This window comes from Myotis nattereri (genome assembly GCF_964212035.1).
Source record: "Myotis nattereri genome assembly, chromosome: 8".
NCBI lineage: Eukaryota > Metazoa > Chordata > Mammalia > Chiroptera > Vespertilionidae > Myotis > Myotis nattereri.
Window position 1 is genome coordinate 19,905,469 of NC_138083.1, and position 22,190 is coordinate 19,927,658.

The following is a 22,190-nucleotide window of genomic DNA, read 5'->3' on the forward strand; positions in this document are numbered from 1 at the left end:
CCATCAGGTAGAGAGCAGCGATCTTGCAGACGAATGCTTTCAGCAGGTATTGGAATAGTGAATGCCACAGAATATGGGCATGGCACCAGTGGGCTCTGCTACATACAGTAGCTAAAATTGGAGCTTTTCTAAACTCCTGAGAGCAAAGTTAGATGAAAGAGCAACTTTGTCTTTACGCATCTCTCTGCATGAGTTCAGATCATGACCACAGGATGTGGAGGAGAGAATTAGGCTGAAAGCAACTGTTACATTAAATTATGCCAGACTAAAGAGTATGTGTTTGTATGTGTGATAGGAAGAGAGGAAAGGCAGTGTTTACTATTCCAGAAATGCTATAAGAAAATGACCATTTCCTGACCTGTCATTTTCACCAAAGGTAATGGAGCAGTTATAGGAAGTGTCTGGATAGTTCTAAAATTCTTCCTGAAACCATGGAAAAAGTTCTCTTTTCATTTTCAGTTAGAATAATAAAGCCAAATGATTATCTCTCCGTCATCAAGGCCAATTCGATTTTCAAAATTCTCTCTACACCAATAAGTGTCAATACTATGGGTGTGTATTTTTATCATCGGTTCATTGAGTTTTCATATGCCATCTGCTCTAACACATGGGGAAGGCATATTTTCTTTTGTTTTTACCATTCTCTGGGAATTGTTGAATCTCTAATCAAAACCAGAAAAAGTGAACTAGACATGATTTCGATGTTATTCTGCATTCGTTGGGTAAATATGTGTATTGCTCTGGTTTGAAGGGTCATGACATCACTTGGGTACAGCGCAATTCATTTAGACAGTGGTCAGAAATCATTCCTTCCTTTCTAGGATCTCTTGGCTCAAATGCCAGTTTTACATTATTGGGAATAAATGTACATTGGCATTGTGACATGTGATATATTGAATTACATTAGGGAAAGGCATAAAATATTAATAAAATGTAATGTCTTTCTGTGGTGTGACAGAGGTTGGAAGTTGAGTTTCATTGTTTCTAAATAGCATTAAGGACATTTAGAGTCTTTTTTCCCCCTGTCCCAGGGGGTGAGTATTCTGTTTGATTAATTTTTAAAGGCAGGGTTACAGACAACAAACCATAGTCTATCCAAACTGGTCTGTGAGCTAGCTCGATTGCTTCCCCACTTGCACCATTTCTGTCTTCAGAGGCAATGTGAACAGACAGTAGGCAGGGCCACCATGCACAGTTGTCCAGGTTATCTACAAGGAGTCGAATTGTGGCGAAAACCCAGCCACACCTCACTTCCCAAGCTATGCGCCTTGAGGCAGGGCTACTTCTCTCTCAGAGGAAGGGACACTTTTTCTCACTAAGCACAAAAGTGGCCAAATGGATTAATAAAAATCGTAGAAGAGCCTTCAAAAGGCATGGGGTTCTGCTAATTTTGAAACCAAGTTATTTAGGCGTTTCTGGCTGCATTCTCACTTTTGCCATTTCCACTCCTGTGCTTCGCCAAGACGTGGCGGTGGTTTGTAAATAGTGCTATCCAGGCTCTCTGTGCATTGCTGCATGGCCCTTTCCCCTCGATGCCTCTAAAAAATGGAAAACAGTTGAGTTGTTCCACAGTGCAGAAGAAGTGGCTGCCAGATCCCTGAGGCAGGTAGGAGGTCTTAATTCTCATGGACGAATTGGGGTGCAGAATTTTCCAGGCCATGTAGGAAATGTCCATCCTCACAGGTTTCTTGACCCTCAGAGCTAACATAACAACCCCTGCAACACAGCTCTTTGGAGGACAGTTCTATGGAGACAGGCTAGTATTGGTTGGGGAAAAGCAATTTTTATCATCTTGCCATGGATGGTGAGCAACATGAATACGAGATGTCCAGAAGGCTAGTGACACTTTAAGTGTTAATTACTTCCAAAGTATAATTGCTATAAACTGACAGCAATAGCAACCTGAAAGGTTAATTAATAAAATTTCTAAATAGTAATATGCTCTTATTAAATTCAACATAGCCACAATCCTGTGCTATGTATCACTCTAGTCAATGTTTAGACATTGTAAATTTTAATCAGCAGTTGTTCAGTAATCATCCAATAACTGAGGCTTCATTACATACATGATAGTTGGATGTGACCCTCACATGAAACAGCATGATAAAGCTACATCAGGTTATGGCATTGCCAAGCAAGAGAACCCACTACAGATCCACGGCCTAAGAAATTGTCACCCAGAAGCTCTTAAGTATAAAAAATTCAATTAAAAATGTATTATTTACAATGCGTGAAAATCCATAAGTGTAAAATAAACTTAAGCAAACAAACTGTCTAAGGATGTTTTCAGTAGGTATGTAGCACTGATACTTCTGAAGTTATTCAAGCTTAAGACTGCACAAGGACTTATGGGACACCTTGTGTCGTCCTGCAGGGATGACCCACAACTTTCACACATGGCCGGATTTAATGTGCACAGAGCACCATGACGTCAGCTGACTGTCCCCACTTTAGAAAAAAAAAAAATTTTCTCAACGGTAGCCACTAGCCCTGTGTGGCTGTTGAACACTGGAAATGTGAGACAGAATTGAGGAGTGATATAAGTCTGAAACACAAGATTTTGAAAACTTGGTCTAAAAAAAAATAATGTAAAATACCTTATTAAAATTAATATTGATCATATGTTGAAGTAAAAAGAATTGGAACAGGATTAATAAAAATTAAATCAATTCTACCTCTTTTTTATACTTTTTAATGTAGCTACTAGAAAATTTAATATTACATCCACGACTCACTTTACATTTCTATTGGACAGTGCTGCTGTCCATCAGTGATGGCTACCCACTAATATAAGTTTGTCATATGTCCCACTTCATAATGAAGAACTAACTGGATTGATAGGTTGTTCTTTTGGGAATATTTGAATTTTCTAGGAGACTCATTTATTTTTTATTTTATTTTTCAGTTATAGTTTACATTCAATATTTTTGTGTATCAGTTTCAGGGGTACAATGTAGTGGTTAGACAATCATTTACTTTACAAAGTGTTCCCCCAATATTTCAAGTGCTCACCTGGCACCATACACAGTTATTACAATATTATTGACTATATTCCCTGTGCTATACTTTACATCCCCATGACTATTTTGTAACCACAAATTTGTATCTAGGAAGCCTTTAAAGACCTAAAGAGATCCAACATAGGATTCTATCTGAATGAAAAAATTTTCTCACCTAAGAACAGTGTTTAAATATGCTTTGTCTCTTGCACTTCTTTCTCAGCAACTATTTTAAGGATCCAGACAATCAAGGAGACATCTACTTAATGTCCTTGAACTTTCAACTCATCATCAGTAAAGTGGAGGTAAGATCACCTACCTTGTGAGAGAATTGTGCAGTTTAAATAAGACGAGTTATGAAAGTAATAACTATTAGTTGGCCTCTGCTACATAACAATTTCAATACTGAGTGTCTTGAAAATTACTTTTTATCAAAATTCCCGGGTTAGCCTTGCAGTTTTTCTGTGCTGGGCTGGGCTCACTCATGCAGCTGCATTCAGCTTCAGGACTGGCTGGGCCTCTCTCTCCATGGAGTCCTTCATTCTGAGGGAAACTGGGCTTTCTCTGTTAGAAAGGAGAAAACAGACCCAAAATAGAGTCACTTGTGTAAGGGCCCAGGGCAGCAGACCAAGACTTAATACCTAACCTAATTAGTTTCAACCTTCCCCAAGAATGTGATCTTTAACCAGCCAACCTGGAATTTCCTGGTCAGTACTAGGAGGTACTCCACGGATAGACCTCCTCCCCTTAGGATGGAGACCTTGACTAGAACAATGCATTCTTTGCTAATAATTACCTATTTTTTTTCTCTTCCTTCTTTGCCTTTAAAAACCTTTCTTTTCCTGCAGCTCTATGGAGCTCCTTTTTGCTTTCTAGATGGAATAATGCCTGATTTGTGAATCATTTAAAAAAGCCAATTAGATCTTTAAATTGTTGTTATTTAAAGATCTAATTGTCAGTTCAATTATTGTTATTTAACACCTCATATGGTGGTGGCAGCATTCCCAGAGGGAAAGCCCCAATGCACAAGCACTTGTCCAGCCTCTACTTCAGTCCCATTTGCTGATATCTCATTGGTGAAAGAGTGTCACATGGTCATGTCTAGAATCACTGTGAGAGGTGTCCATGCCAGGAGACATATTTCACTGGAAGCCTACCATACCAGGCCACCATTTATTGAGTCCTTACTATATACCAGACACTGTGCTAAGTATTTTGCAGATGTGATACCATTTAACTTATTAATAACTTGGGGAGGTTGCTGGCTTTAGCTATATTTTACAGATATGACACTGAGGCTGAGCAAGATTGAGCAACATGCCCAGGATTCCACAACTAGTAAATAAAAGAGCCAAGAGCCACACATCGTCCTGGCTTTCTCTCAAGTTTGTATTCTGAAACCACAAATTATAGCTCTCATTAAATATTAGGGAAGGAAGAGAATGAATGGAAAGGGAAGAAGATTTTACTCTCAGCAGTGCCCTGAATTACTCTCAAGAACAACCTCTGGTCTAGAGAAACAAAGCAAAGAGCTAAAGAAAATAGGCAGCCCAACTTGGAGCAGTTCAATATGCCCTGGCTTTTCAAGGGTATAGCTCTTAGCATGAGGAGCCAAAGGAAGTCAGACAGGCAAGCCTGGCATGACTACTGCCATCACAGTCCTAAACTTGTTGGAAGCTGATAAGAACTATGAAACCCATCGAGAGCTTAGTAATATTTGATTTCCCCTTTGCCTGATTCCTCGTTTATTTTTAAACCCTGCTCGTGAAGAAGCAAAGATATTAAACAAATTACATATTCCACCCAGCAGATAAAGTCAAGGAAAGCTATCACGGACAAGCTCCAGCAGAATTTGAGTGCTGTTATCATTCTTGGAAAATGGCTCAGAAAGTGAGCATCTCCATAGAGAAGTAGCAACCCACTCCTTAGATAAAAATCTCATTAATATATCTTCTCAAACAGGAAGAGAAAAGGGAAAGATTTGTTGAGATGAAGACCACAGAAGCAGATAGCAGCAGTCCCTGGCTGCAGCCTGGAGGAGCTGGAGGATGGCGCTAAAGGTTACTTGAATGAGGGTCATTAATATTCACGGCGGCATCTGGTGCTATGTTGCCAGGAGACAGTAATGAGAACAGAGCATCTTCCAGGTCTAATGGCACTGCGGCTGCCACATCAATCCTGCCGTCCCCAGAAATGAGATCTCTATCATTTGCAAACAGAGAGGCATTGGTGGCTTGGCTGTCATTCTGGAAGGTCACTAAAAGATATGCAGATGAGCTGCCCATATTTCTTGAGCTGACACCCACCAGGTTCCCTGCACAGCTTTGCTTTTTCAGGGACACTATCTGACAAGGAACTCAAACAGGGATAGAGGGAACTGGTATCTGCTCTTGATCCTCAGAACATTTTGCAAAGTTCTGTCTTCTTAAAAAAAAAAATATATATATATATATATATATATGTGCGACTGGCCTGTAGCTATGACGTGCAATGACCACCGGGGGCAGATGCTCAATGCAAGAGCTGCCAAGCTGTGGTGACTTGGCAGCTGCGGTTCTGGGGTGACTCACACACCTGGAACCAGAGAGAAGGGAGTCCGATTCTGGGGTATGTCACCTGAGAACTGCCCTCTCACAATCTGGGACCCCTTGGCCAGGTTTTGGCCCAATCCCCATAGGCCAGGCCAAGGGATCCCACTGGTGCATGAATCCAGTGCACCAGGCCTCTAGTATCTATACTAATAAAAGGGTAATATGCTAATTAGACTGGATGGACTGAACGTCTTCCGGATGTCCTTCCAGACAGAGCCACAGTGGCCTGGGCCAAGGCAGAGGTGGTTAGGGGCGATCAGGCTGGCAGGGGAGAGCAGTTGGGGCAATCAGGCCAGCAGGCAGGTGAGTGATTAGGAGCCAGTGGTCCAGATTGCAAGAGGGTTGTCCGACTGCCCGTTTAGGCCCAATCCTGCAGGGATCCGGACTAAACCAGCAGTCGGACATCCCCTGAGGGGTCTCGGATTGGGGAGGGTGCAGGCCGGTCTGAGGGATTCCCCCCCCCCCCCATGCAGGAATTTCTTGCACCAGGCCTCTAGTTTATAATAATAAAAGTGTAATATGCTAATTGAACCGAATGTCCTTCCGAATGACCTTCCAGATGAAGCCAGGGCTGCAAGTGAAGCCCAGGTCCCTGGTGCCAGAGGGAAGCCGGTGCTGACAGCTGGGGGAAGGCCTACTCTGGCATGAATTTCATGCAACGGGCCTCTAGTATATATATATATATATATATATATATATATATATATATATATATATATATATATATGGTATTGTTGACAGTGTTACAGATGTCCCCCACTTCCCCACTTTATCCTCCCTCTGCTCAGCCCCTACTGCCCCCCAGGCCTTCTCCACACTATTATCTATGTCCATAGGCTATGCATATAAGTATATAAGTTCTTTGGTTTATCTTTTCTCATCCCCTGCCCCCAATCCCCTATTATATGTCAGTTTGTTCCATGCCTCAAAGCCTTGGGACTTATTTTGTTGGCCAATTAATTTTGTTCATTAGATTACACAAATAAGTGAGATCATATGATATTTGTCTCTTTTTTATTGTTTTATTTCAATTAGCATAATACTCTCCATGTCCATCCATGCTGTATCAAAGGGTAAGAGATCCTTCATTTTTTTTTTACAGCTGCTTAGTATTCCATTGTGTAAATGTACCACGGCTTTTTTATCCACTCATCTACTGATGGGCACTTGGGTTGTTTCCAGATCTTAACTATTGTAAATAATGCTGCTATGAACATAGGGATGCATATATTCTTTCGGAATTGGTGTTTTGGGATTTTTAAGATATACAGTGGGGCCTTGACTTACGAGTGTCCCAGCTAATAAGTTTTTTGAGATACCAGCTGTCTCTCAGCCAATTTTTTGCATTGAGTTGATAGAGTAATTTGAGTTAACGAGCTCCTTAACCAGCTCGGTCTTGGAACGAATTAAACTCGTAAGTCAAGGCCCCACTGTATTCCCAGAAATGGGATCATTGGGTCAAATGGCAGTTCCATTCTTTTTTGTTAGTTAGTTTGTTTGTTTGTTTCTTGAGGAAACTCCATACTGTTTTCCATAGTGGCTGCACCAGACTGCATTCCCACCAGCAGTGAACTAGTGCTTCCTTTTCTCCACATCCTCGTCAGCACTTGTTGTTTGTTGATTCATTGATTTATTTATTATGTCAGGTGTGAGGTGATAACTCATTGTGGGTTTAATTTGCATTTCTCTGATGATTAGTGACTTTGAGCATTTTTTCATATGTCTATTGACCATTAGTATGTCCTCTTTGGAGAAGTGTCTATTCTGGTCCTTTGCCAATTTTTAATTGTTTGTCTTCCTTTTGTTGAGTTGTATGAATACTTCATATATTTTGGAAATTAACCCCTTATCAGATGTATCATTCTCTCACACAGTGGGTTCCTCTTTCATATTGATGGTGGTTTCTTTTGCTATGCAGAACCTTTTTAGTTTGATGTGGTCCCATTTGTTTATTTTTTTCCTTTGTTTCTCTTGCCTAGGAGATGTATTAGCAAAAATTCTGCTACATGAGATGTCTGAGATTTTACTGCCTAGGATTTTTACGGTTTCATAAAAATCATAAATCATTTTACTGCCTAGAATTTTTGTGTGGATGAGGACACTGTAGTGAACAAAATTAAACAAAGTTCACATCCTCATGGAATTGCATTCCAGTTGGGTGTTGGGGGGCACAGACAATGGACAAATATGGACATAAATTTATTCACTTATGTATTCAATAAATAGTTATTGAAAATCTAATGTGTGCCAGGAGTCCTTCTAGACCTGAGGATATAGCATGGAATGAGGCAGAAATTCTGCTTTCTTGGAGATTATGACTCAGTAAGGGACAATGAAAACTTAAAAACAGAAATGTATCATAGGTGGAAATTAATGCAATGAACTAAAATAAGAGGAGAACGATTAAAGGATGGTAGTGCTCGGGAGAAACTAAGATGGCGGCATAGATAAACACCGGGAAATAGTCGCCTCCCACAACAATTGAAAATTAGCCCAAAGGACGGAGCAAACATCGTCCAAAACAACAGGAAGGCTGGCTGAGTGTAATTTCTACAACTAGAAGAAAAGAAAAGCACGCTGAGAGCCAGAGGAGCTGCGGAGGCTGAGTGCAGAGGTACGCGGCAGCTCGCGCGCGCGGAAAGGGGGTGGCACCTGAGGACGTGGCTGTCTTTTTGAATCACAAGCTCCCGATTGCTCTGATGTCCGTTCCGGGAAGTCTCTGGGGACCCAGGTCTCATACGGGGAGAGGCTGCTCTCTCAGGTGGCAGCGGGCGAACTTGGGGGCAGATTTCCCTTGGAGGTGCTTGCAGCCATTGCCGGGACACTGAGACTCGCTACTCCGGGCGCGGAGAATCAGCCATAGCTTCTTTCTAGCCCTTTGACTCCCTGAGACCCCGCCCCACCCAGGCTGCGGCAGAGGCTTTTGCATGTGAATGCCCCAGAACTTTGCAACCTGATAATTACCTAACTGCAGCCGGGCCAGCCAGACCCGGAACTTCCAAGAGAAGGCCCAAGGCCCCGCAGCAGCTTGCATTGCTTCACAGCTGAGCCTCTTCGTAGTTCCTGCTGTGTGGCCTCAGGCAGGGGCTGAATTAGCACCTCCTTAGATCCAGGAGCCACTGTACCCAGTGGTCAGAGGGGGTCCATTCTCCCACTTCAGACACAGCTGCTTCCCACAGCCAATTGGCCTGGAGGTCAATTCCTCCCAGTGATCCTACAACAAGCGAGGCACCAAGAGTGCACCAAGAGTGTCCACCCCAGGTAACTGGGGAGGCTGAGCCACTGGGCCCTACAGGACACCTGGCACGCAGGCCACTCTATCAACACAGGGAAGCAGCCAAAATGCGGAGACAAAGAAACAGGTCACAATTGGCAGAAACGGAGGAGGACAGACGACTGGATATAGAGTTCAAGGCCACATTTATAAGGTTTGTCAAGAATTTTATGGAAACCGCCGATAAATTTAATGAATCCCTCAAGGAGTATGGTGAGACCATGGAGGTCATGAAAAAGGACCAATTAGAAATTATGCATACACTGACTGAAATAAAGAATACTTTACAGAGCTCCAACAGCAGACAAGAGGATCCCAAGAATCAAGTCAAAGATTTGAAATGCAAAGAAACAAAAAATACCCAACCGAAAAAGAAAAAAGAAAAGAGATTCAAAAAATATGAAGATAGTGTAAGGAACCTCTGGGACAACTTCAAGCGTACCAACATCAGAATTATAGGGGTACCAGAAGGAGAGAGAGGGCAAGATATTGAAAACCTTTTTGAAGAAATAATGACAGAAAACTTCCCCCACCTGGTGAAAGAAATGGACTTACAAGTCCAGGAAGCGCAGAGAACCCCAAACAAAAGGAATCCAAAGAGGACCACACCAAGACACATCATAATTAAAATGCCAAGAGCAAAAGATAAAGAGAGAATCTTAAAAGCAGCAAGAGAAAGAAACTCAGTTACCTACAAGGGAGTACCCATCCGACTGTCAGCTGATTTCTCAACAGAAACCATGCAGGCCAGAAGAGAGTGGCAAGAAATATTCAAAGAGATGAATAGCAAGAACCTGCAACCAAGATTACTTTATCCAGCAAAGCTATCATTCAGAATGGAAGGTCAGATAAAGAGCTTCACGGATAAGAATAAGCTAAAGGAGTTCATCACCACCAAACCAGCATTATATGAAAAGCTGAAAGGTATTCTTTAAGAAGAGGAAGAAGAAAAAGGAACTCTTACCATTTGCCACAGCATGGATGGAACTGGAGAGCGGATAAATACCACAAGATCTCACTTATTTGTGGAATATAATGAACAACATAAACTGATGAACAAGGACTGATCCAGAGACGGAGAGGCATTGATTGGACTGTTGGGCCTTGGAGGGAAGGTAGGGGAGGGTGGGGGCAAGGGGGAAAGATCAACCAAAGGACTTATATGCAAGCATATAGGCCTAACCAATGGACACGGACAACGGGGGGGTGAGGGGGTGAGCGGGGAGAGGGGGGGTAGAGGGTACACATATGTAATATCTTAATCAATAAAAAATATTAAAAAAAAAAAAAAAAAAGGATGGTAGTGCTGTTTTATCTGGTGATCAGAAAAGCCCTCTCAGAGGAGGTGATACTAAGCAGAAACAGGAAGTCACCCAAACACTGGTGCACTCAGCCAGAACACATTGGTTCCCGAGAATCAATGGGGCACATCACTTGCTGACTTCATGCTTAGTGACATTTCATTGGTAGACTAAAATCAGCCTTGATGGGAAGATGTGCAAGCTAGAAATTGGCAAATGCTATGGATCAGAACTATTTTTTTTAAAGAGAGTCAGTTATTAAGTATTTATCAACACCCAATTGCATGCAGCAGCCAGACAGAGAATCTTCCTGGCAGAGAGAACATGCAGTATGAAGGCTCTGGATTGGAAGAGTGCCTTATTTGTTGAGAAATATCAAGAAGACCAGTATGTCTGGTCTTTTAATTAGTATGCTAGTTAAACCGGATGTCCTAGAACAATGGTTCTCATCACCAGGAAAGCTTTTAGAATTACAAATTCTTGGGCTCTTTCTCGGAGCTACTGAATCAGAAACTCAGGGGATGGGATCCAAAAATCTGTTTTTAAGTTGCCCCCCAGGTGATTCTGCTGCACAGGAACGTTTGAGAACCACTGGTGTAGACTGAGCACCATTATCCAGGAGGAGAGCAGTGAGAAGGAAAGCTGGTGACTGGAGCCTGATCACAGGGGCCTGCAGGCTTTGGTCAGGACTCCTGATAGTTAACTTGATGTGGCAGCTTGGCTGAGCCACAGTGCCCAGATATTTGGTCAAACATTATTCAGGATGTTTCTGGGAGGATGTTTTAGGATGAGCTTTATATTTAAATTGCGGGACTTTGCGTAAAGTACAATGCCCTCCAAAATGGGGGGAGTAGGGCTCATCCAATCAGTTGAAGGCCTAACTAGAACCAAAGACTGACTTCCCAGAGGAAGGGAGGAATTCTGCCTGCAAACGGCCTTTGGACTTAACCTGCAGCATGGGCTCTTCCCTGGGTCTCCAGCCAACACGTTTTAAACTTGCCAGCCTCCATAATTAACATTTTAAGGTTGGCCACAGGATGTTCAGGCTTACTTCCTTTTTACAGCTAACAATACCATAGGAAAGCAGGTTTCTCTTTTCCAGTTGGTCCCAGAATTAAGTAATTAAGCTAATATTTGGTTCCTGCTCCCATTGCTGTATTAACTTCAAAGGAAATTAAAATGTGTCACTCCTAAATAGGCCTCTTTGACATAAAAATTATTTTGATGCAGGCTGGCATGGCTCAGTGGCTGAGTGTCGACCTATGAACCAGGAGGTTCGGTTCCCAGTCAGGGCGGCAGGTTTGATCCCCAGTGTGGGGTGTGCAGGAGGCAGCTGATCAATAATTCTCTCTCATCATTGATGTTTCTGTCTCTCACTCCCTCTCCTTTCTGCTCTCTGAAATCAATAAAATATATTTTTAAAAATTTATTTTGAGCTACAGACAATTAAGAAGCAGTAAAAGCTCCCTCTTTCTGCCTAAAGACAGGAAATATTTTCTGCTTTTACTAGATATAGGTAGACTCTTATCAGCCCAAAGACAGCACCAGAGGAATCTGCATAGAAACCTTTTAAAACTCACCCTAATCTTCCTAGTCCTTCTTCACCATTCACTATCCCGAGCCCAGACTCCGGTGTCTTTACAATTCTTCACAAATATATTGTTTCTTTATCTAAAAGGTATAAAAGCTTCCTGCTCTGGTCACATCTTCAAATTGTCATTCTTTTGTGAAGGCTCCCATGTACACATAAAAACTTAATAAAATGTGTATGCTTTTCTCCTGTTTATTTGTCTTTGTCTTTAATTCTCAGACCCAGCCAGTGACCCTAAGAGGATTGAATAAAACCTTTCCCTCCCCTACAATCTCTTGGGAGATCCACAAAACACTCTGGTTGGCCAGTACTGGATCATCTGCTCACCTCTAAGGCCAAGGGTGGAGGGGGTCATCTTCACTTAAACCCAGAGGCCAAGAGTTGGGGAGAGGTGGTTTCCAAAAAAAAAAAAAAAAAGAGGCTTGTCCTACCTGATTTGGTTTAGTGGGTATAGCATCGGCCTGTGCACCGAAAGGTCCCGGGTTCGATTCCAGTCAAGGGCACTACCTTGGTTGAAGGCTCCTCCCCAGCCCAGGCCCTGGTCAGGGCTCATGCAGGAGACAACCAATTGATATGTTTCACATCGATATTTCTCTCTGTCTTTCCCTCTCTCTTCCACTCTCTCTAAAAATTAATGGGAAATATCCTAGGGCGAGGATTAACAACAACAACAAAAGAAGCTTTACTTAGAGGGGAATGAATAATAGGAAGATCAAATTAACCAAAGTATCATATGATAAGTAAAAACAAATATTTTAGTATTTGTGGACAAGTCAAGTTGACTGACTTAGAATTCTAATGATAAGTTAATATCTAAGCAGCTGCTTTAACCACTGTCTCAGATTTTGTTCTTGGAAGTCTCTCCTCGGGTGGGTCAATGCCAATTCCCATAATGAGACATTTTTAGAAACCAGAGTTGAGAAATTAGGCATTCTCTTTACTTTCCAAAATCTCTCCAAAATGTTAAGAAGAGTGGACACCAAACTGACCTACATTTTTCAAAATCTTGAAATCTTAACCCTTCCTTCCTCCACAGAACCTATCCCCACTTGCTGAAATTGAGTCTGCTCTTCATTCTCCCCGCTCTCCATCTATTTTCCTGACATTCAATGACTCTAAAGGGAAAAGGGGAGTCAAACTGAGGTCCTCCAAGGGGCCAGAGCTCTGTGGAGCTCCCTGCAGCCCAGTGAATTCATCAATCTTTGAGTCTGCACAACCCACAGGCAAGGCTAGGGAATTGGGAGTTTGAAGCTGGGCCACCAGGAATGTGGCAGGAAGGGATTAGGAAGCCTCCCCACCAGCAACTAACTCAGTTTTGATCTATAGCAGCTCTAGCAGCTCTCATCCAAGATGCAGTGATGACCAAGCATTAGGGAAAGGGACAGAAGCAACAGAGGAAGTCAGGCTCAAGGGGTGGCAGGCTGATGGCCCTGACAGGACCCTCCCAACATTTCTGCCATTGGCATGGACAGCATGGGCTTGTGGTCTGATCCTCATCTCTGGATGTCCAGGATTTTATTTGTTCATTTTCCACTTCTGATCACAAACCCAGCCCATCAAAGATGGGTATGCATATCAGAATGATGCCAGTTTTTTTAACTGGCAGTAGAAGAGATGTCTTTTCAGTATTAAAAGTATTCAAGTTCTCCACCCAAGACACCACTTTCCCAGGATTAAGGTAGTTGGAAAGCCAAAGAAATCATTAGAAGGTTGTTTATAGGTGTGGTGGGAGTCAAGAGCATCAGAGCAAAGAGGGACAGGAGGTCCTATATAATCATTTGTCCTGCACATGGAAGAGACTAGCAGATTTGGAATGCCACAGAGGCCCTTTGCCAGGCACAAACCTGGAGCCAGTTGAGGTAGGCACACTTCTGTCCTTCATATGGGTGAAACCTGGAAGAATTTATACTCCTTTACTTTCAAATGTCTTATTATCAGCCACAAACAGCCCCTATTCTTGGACTTGCTACAGTCTCCAAGAATATAGTTTATCTTAAATTATTAAATGTTGCGATGCCTTCGTTTTTATTTTCTAATTTTATTTTTTAATAATTATTTTGGTTTTCAATTGCAGTTGATGTACAAAATCATATTAGTTTCATGTGTACAACCCAGTAATTACACGTTTATATAACTTACAAAGTGATCACCCTGACAAATCTAGTACCCATCCTGTACCATACACAGTTATTACAACATCATTGACTATATTCCCTATGCTGTACTTTACATCCCCATGACTATTCTGCAACTACTTGTGCTTCTTGATCCTTCACCTTTTTTTCATCCAGTTCCCCAACCCATGAGACCTTCTTTTTTAAAAAATATATTTTTATTGATTTCAGAGAGGAAGGGTGAGGAAGAGAGAGATAGAAATATCAATCATGAGAGAGAATCATTGACTAGCTGCCTCCTACACATCCCTACTGGGGATCCACTGCCTCCTGCACACCCTTTACTGGGGATCGAGCCCACAACCTAGGCATATGCCCTGACCAGGAATCAAACCCATGACCTCCTAGTTCATAGGTTGACACTCAACCACTGAGCCATGCTGGCTGGGCAAGTAATACCTTCTTGATGAGAGTCTAGGTGACAGTCTTGAGTCGTTTCAGTAATTCAGAAAATATCTCAAGCTCATCATCCAAAAACATTGTTCTGAGTGTCCAGTGACATTTACTGTATTTGTCCTCAGACTGGAGTAAACTTTGCTACCATCTTGAAGGTTCCTGGGCTCTGGATTCCAGACCCAGCTGTTGGTTCTTTATCTAATTCCTTCTTTCTGCCTTTCTTCCTTAAAGCAAGATTACTGAATCTATTCTTGAATTTATCCTTCTCTTGCAAAACTATGCACACAGGGCAAGCGGCAGTCAAAGGGCAGGAAAAAGGGGAATCTCCTTGTCAGTGATCCTGGCTAATAACTAACACACACACACACACACACACACACACACACACACACACACACAACCAACAGCTCTAATGGAGTATTTCGGGTTCTTAAGGGCACTTCCACTTCACCAAAGAGAACTCGTTGGCTGAACTAACATGCTAACTCATAGAGAAAATCAGCCATGTTAAGACCTATATCCTCTCCACAGATACAAGGCAAATATTAATTCTCACATGAGAAAAGAATTATATTGATTTCTTTGAATTAGGAGCTAACGGCTTGAGAATTAACAATAACTGCAAAAATGATTAGACTTAACATCAGATAATATTTTGATACTTAAATAACATTTTTCTCATGAATTGCAATTCCTTTTTTATTTAGAAATTTATGTACCATGCAAGATTTATGCTCCTGCTGACTATGTTTCAGTTTATTCAGAACACTTGGGGGTTTGAGTACCAAACAGATGTATGGAGAGAAAGCTCAAAAATAAATCAACAGGAAATAACATAATACCTCTAGAATAATAGCTTTTCAGCTAGTTTTTATTGTCTGCAATTAAGCCAGGGTTCTATGAACCATTAAAAAGGGTACATAATCAAAAGTTTCTTGAGAGACTATGTTCACAGTTTTAACATCCACAGATCTGTCCTGTATGGAATATTCTGTGCTTCTCTGCCCCATGCCAATGAGTTTAATGCAAGGATAATATGGACAATGGATGTCTGTTATTTAATTACTTAGAGTGACATAAAGAAGAGTGCTTTGTAAATCAACTATTGTAAGTCAACTTTTAAGTCAACACATGTAGAGAACTATTAATAATTATTTTTATATTCAATTCACACAAGAAGATGACAATAGGGCCACAATTTAATAGGTTCGTGCAAAATCTGAAGCTAAGACCACAGGAAACACTGCAACACTAAAACTCGGAGTGCTATTAGTGTTATTTGTCTCATCAGGGCCATCAATATGTGGTTTTCCCAGTGGAAGCCCGGGTTGGGCATCTGAAGTATAGCAGATTGTATCTTTGGTCAGCCTGGGCTTGGCTCTTAAACCTGATGTGAAAAACATTCATGGTATGTGATGTAGGCTGGAGTCTCACAGAAGCCAACCCCAAGATGTTAAGTTGTTCATTTGGAAGGTGACCACAGAAAGCATCAGGAGGGAAGGGGAGGGGTGAGATGAGGGTAAAAAGGAAGCTACGTTAGTTTGGGTCTTCTAAGAAAGAGAGGTTTAGACGTGTAGGAGCTTCATTGGGGAAAACACCTGTAAGGTAAAAATGCAAATGGAGAAAGGCCTCACTCCTGTGGAGGAGAGAGAAGAAAGAGGGTTGGTTAGAAAAAATCATAGACTGCAGTGCTGTTCTAAGTAAGTTTTGGCAAAATCAGGGGCAAGTCCATTAGCCACAATCAGCAGTCAGAGGAGCCTGGTGCCTCCCAAGCCTGGGCCTGCCTAAGCATCCCTGCTGTGCTGAGATGTGGGCAGTGCACAGCCTATGGGAAGTGCAGATGCCTGGCCAACACAGTGATGGATTCCAGAGTACTTAGCTGGATCGGGGTCTTTCAGACTCCGTGTAGTCAGAGCTCAGAGAGATGCATTTTCATGAACACCACAGAAGTCAGTTCAGTGTGGAAAGGGTGGGGTTAATGAGCAGGTTACAGGCATGGGCAAGTAGAGCTTAATACTACCGGCAAATTCTGGGAGATCATGTAGAATACACATCAGGAGTGTCACACCGAAGGGGTAAGGAAGCGGGGGGATTTGTTGGCTCTGGGTTATTCCTTAGGCCATTACTCCCCAGCATTTTCCACCCTGTCAGGCATGTAGGCCAAACCTGCTCTTAAAGCTACAGAAAGCCCTCAGGAAGAGAATCCCAGTGCTTGTAATAGGAAGAAGAAATTTGTCTCCTGGCACAGGATGGTGAGCACTGAGGGGATACAAGTGGAGCATTGGAAGTCCCTGTGTATCCATACTAAGGAAGGGAAAAAAAATGTGCAAGCATTATAAAATCTGCCACGGGCATATCATGGTGATAGGACATTCTGCATTGTCTCATACTGGCAGAATTAGCCCAGGACTCTTGTCATATATAGGGGTCACTCTCCCAGGTGAATACAACCTGCAGAGTTAAGAGCCATGACTCCAGTCACAGTGAGACAACCATCAGCATCCAGCCCTTCATAATGTGCTGGGCAACCAGTCCCATAGAATGAATTATGGGAGGAAAAGCTTTCAAATGAATGTCTTTCACAGGGTCTGTCCAAGAGTACAGACACTCTCAGACATCACTAATCAATCCCAGAGTAATGCAGGCCAAGCCAAAACACAAATTAAAGCATTTCAAAATCCACTACCAAATTATTGGCATTGGCACATGAGATGATATCTTTTAGGCATATAAATCTATCTTTAGATATCTAGACAATATATTTATAAAATATGTATATCTATATCTATATGTAAAGTTTAAAGACTGTACAAAAACAGGCTTGCCCAAATTGGGCCATAGATTTTCAATCCTTGCTCTAAATTTTAAAAGTTATTTTTAAATACTCTCGTCAATAAAAGCTAAACAAAAGGTAATGTATTTTTGGTGCAGGACACAGGGAGCAACTTGGAATATTTTGTGCTTTCCATGACTAGGGATACTAAGACCTAAGGGTCTCCCTGGAGGAAAAGTTGGCAGAGTGTATGTTTAAAGCCCTACACAGAAAGAGTGAGTGTGGCTGGTGAGCACCATGCTTGGGGTCAGCATGCTTCAATTCTAATTAGCAAATCAATGGAAAAATTAGAAGCCATGGTCCAGAGAACATGATGCCAACAACTTAACCTTGTCAGTCATTTTGTCTCCCCTAGTTGGTTTCTCTTTTGTGAGATCAGTGGCAAAACCACTAAAAGATCTACATTCTTGTCTTCAGAGGCACCAAAGAAGAAGAGGGCCAAGAAGAACATGTCTTCCTCTCCTCAAGCCACTATCAGGCAGGGACCCCCAAACAGAATGGGTAAAGGCAGGGCCAAAGCACACAGGGAAGGTTGAGCCTTCAAAATCAACCAGGAAAGGAAGAAGATTGGTGGAGGCTGGGTTTCAGAGATGACCCTGGGGACATGCAGTAAAAGGATGGATTCCTCCTCTCTAATGCCAGACATGAATCTAGATCTGATTCAAAGACTGCACAAAAAAGGGCACTTAGAATTCTATAGTTTTGCCAAAACCGGTTTGGCTCAGTGGATAGAGCGTCGGCCTGCGGACTGAAAGGTCCCAGGTTCGATTCCGGTCAAGGGCATGTACCTGGGTTGCGGGCACATCACCGGTGGGGGATGTGCAGGAGGCGGCTGATCGATGTTTCTCTCTCATCGATGTTTCTGACTCTCTATCTCTCTCCCTTCCTCTCTGTAAAAGATCAATAAAAATATATTTTAAAAAAAAAAGAATTCTATAGTTCAAAGCATGGCACCTAGACAAAGAAGGCCTAGGGCCTGGAATTTACCTATCATCTATCTATTCATCTATCTATCATCTATCTATCTATCTATCTATCTATCTATCTATCTATCATCTATCTATTATCTGTCTATCCATCTATCTATGATCTATCATCTCCCTATTACCTCTTGCTTTCACTCTTTCTGAAAGTGAGATTCACAGTGAAACAAAATCCGACACATGTAGAATTCTTAAGGAAAGCAGTTCTGTATTTGTTATACCCCATTAACTTTCTAAGGCTACTCTTTTAGAAAATTGCTTTTGCTTACACACTTTAAGACAAGGGAAAAACACTCTTTTGGAAAGCTGCAGGAACTTAAATGGACTCAAGAGGTTTTCAGAAGCACTTCAAGCCATTGTAGATAGCACATGTGTTGACCCAAGAACCCACTTCATACTATCTTCAAGTTTGGTCCAGCAAATTCTCTCCCCCCACTTTTTCTCTGTATAAGGCTAGAAGAAATAAAAATAAAGGTGAGTCAGATTGTGAGTCTGGCATAGTTCCAGCATGCAGGTGCTTTGGTGTGGAAATGACTCCCTTAAATTTTTTTTTTTAAAGGAACAAAAAGATAGAACTGACTGAGGAGACACCTGAGATATTGGGATACGGGGATACCACATTTGTTAGAAATCTACCTACAGCTCACTGAGCTGAGAATTTAGTCTGAGATATTACTTTTATTACCTTTATCCAGAGAAATGTTCAATGAGGAAAAACATTGGGAGGCAGAGATGTGACATATTTCTAGTTTGGCTTTGTTATTCCCCAACTGTATGAACTTAGGGCATGAAACATTTATATTAAATTAGAAGTTCTAACACAATATTAAAAGCCAAATATAAATGTTTCAGGTCAGCCTCTTTTGGTTATTATTCATTTCATTATTGATTAATGAATTGAAATGACTCATTTCCATTAATGCGTGTGAATAAATGAGATGGCGTCCCCAAGCAGACCTTTCCAGTCTTTGCCCTTCTCTGTTCTTCCTCCTTTTCTTTCTGATTCAATGGTAGTTTAATTGTGGTTGTCAGAAGCCACCCTTTTTAAACAGAAAGGGTCTTACTATAGGAAGTAGGTGCTTACAAAACACTGGGAGGACTCAGAGGGCTCTGAGCTAAGTTGCAGGAATAACTCCCAGAACAGACCTCCCAAAGGAGCTGCTGCCTTGGCCACGGTCAGGAAGCCACAGACCCTACCGCACCGTCTCTATATTGATCCGGGGTCAGAAAATCACCATCATACCATTAACTCTAAGAACAGGTCACCTCAGCTATGACCCGTGCTCATAAGTGGGGTGAGACCTCAGCTGCCACAGCTATGGGCAAAGTACAGTCTGCCATGGCCACACTTCCCTGCAGACATGTCAGAGGGAAAGGGGAGTGGAGCAGTCTCTGTCGCTGCTGCCTTCCAAACCCTGCAGATGTCTACCAGAAGTGCCTTGGTTCCCCAGGACGCAAGGGAGTCTGGTGAATATGAGCTTTTCCTTGCTAACCTCCACCAATAAGTCTATGGGTAGAATGGAGTGGAGTGGGCCAAACTGGAATGTCTTTCTGCATTCCTTTCTTGATCAGTGATATCTTCCATTAGAAACTTCTTTCACACTGACATAGAAATGACAGATGGCACGCAAAGAATCACCCTTCCCAGACAGATCTTTATGAACTGAAAATAAAAAATAGCCCTAGCCGGTTTGGCTCAGTGGATAGAGCGTAGGCCTGTGGACGGAAAGGTTCCGGGTTCGATTCCAGTCAAGGGCACATGCCTGGGTTGCGGGCTCGATCCCCAGTAGGTGGCAAGCAGGAGGCAGCCAGTCAATGATTCTCTCTCATCAGTGATGTTTCCATCTCTCTCTCTCCCTCTCCCTTCCTCTCGGAAATCAATAAAAAATATATATATAAAAATCAAAACAATAGTAGCTCTTCTAAGTTGAATGAAAAAAAACAGCAAGCTTCAGGATACATATATATATATATATATATATATATATATATATATCCATATTAGAAAAACTATGTGTATGTGTTTGTTTGTGTATGTGTGCACAAATACACATACTAGTATATACATGTACAAAAATATATGTGTATATAAGAATTATGTTTGTATATCCACATACATAAATAAAAGTATAACATACAATGGTCTAAAAAGATACACACACCTCATCCATTAACAATGATTAACTCTGATGTAGCAACAAGGAGTAGTGAGAGAAATTTTCCATTTCTATAGCTTTATAATGTTTGAAAGTTTTAAAAGACTCTATATGACCTTTTGTAATATTGTAATATTAAAAGTCTTGAAACCACATCATCAGGGAAGAATCATGGCAGGATCTTCCAGGGCGCTATTCTGTGTGGTGGTCACATGGATACCTACATATCTAAAAATTCATTACACATACAAATTCACTGTACACGTAAGATTTGCATAGTTAACTGTATGTGATTTGTACTTCAATAAAACAAAGTTTAAAAGTAAAAAATAAAAACCAATTTAGGTGAAATAGATAAAAGATGTAACAACTTTAGACACCTGCAAGATATAAGAGAACATCTGGCAGCCACACCTAAATAATTTAAAGCCATGTGGCCTTAGGCAAGTTATTCAACTTCTCTGAAGCTCATTTTTACTCATTCATAAAATAGGTATGATAATTGTCACTATTTTAGTATTATAGTAACAACTAAATAAATTAATTTATATACAGTACTATGTGCCTGGCCCTATAAGGAGCACAAAATAGTAATTATGAAGAGATTCATTGTTCTTATCTTATTAGTTTTCTAGGGCTGCCATAATAAAGGACCACAAATTTGATGTCTTAAACCATTTATCTTCTCACAGTTCCAGAGTCCAGAAGTCCAAAGGCAACATGTCTATAGTTGTTTTCTTCTGGAATCTCTGAGGGAGAATCTGTTTTGTGCCTCTCTCTCTTCTGGGGCTTGGCATTCCTTGGTTTGTGGACTGAATTAATTAAACAAAGAGGCCATTAAACTGAAGTTGCTCTAATGGTTTGGTGGCCTATGTAAGCAAACCAGACCTGTAAAGGTCTCAAGGTTAAGAAATGGAAATGTAGGGACCACCAATCATAGCCCGCCGATTAAATGTAAACTCTAGCCAACCCCACAGTTTCCTTTCTTTGCTTCTGTACCTTCTCTATAAATCTTCCTCTTTACCCCACCTCCCATAAACATGGTGCTCCTAACCACTTCCAGTTGGGTGCTGCCTGATTAGAATCATTTTTTGCTCAAATAAACTCTTCAAATTTTTAATAAGCCTCAGTTTATCTTTTAACAAGATGCATCAGTTCAATATCTGCCTCCATCTTCACGTGGGTGTCTCCGTGTGTTCCCTACTCTTCTTATAAGGACTCCAGTTACTGGATTCAGGGTCCACCTTAAAGGATTTGACCTTATCTCAACTGTTTACATCTGAAAAGACACTATTTCTACATAAAATGATACTCTGAGGTTCCAGGGTGGATCCATATATGGGGACACTATTCAACCCTCTGAGTTAAGGCATTATTATTCATCTCTAATTCTCATAGACATTTAAAGGCCAAGGGAGGAATGGGGAGTATCTTCTTCTCCCTAGAGGCAGCCAGGAATCAGAATCCCTGACTACCCAATATTGGTAGACTTCTAGTTTATTGTTTTTAATAAAAAATAAAGTGCCAAGTGAGGATAAATCACAAAACTCCTACGGCTAAGAACCAGCCTGTTATCTTGACAGCAATATCACTTTGCATAAATAAAACGCAAACTTTCACCACAATCAATAATAAATAAATATTATGAATCTCCCAAGTCTTGTGTAAACTATCGTTTTCCCTTGGCTTTAATAGGCAACACTGGCCTCTGATATTTGAGGTTGCTTTTTAAATGTGCCACTAGAGGGAGGAAAGGTTGTATGTTTGTTTTTGAAGTGCATACTGCAGGATAATGAGATTTTCTTTGTAAGATTACTGCAAGTCTGAGCTCCATGTGTGATTGCAGAGTCATTTCATCTTAATGTTGATGATGCATACCGCACTGCAGATCA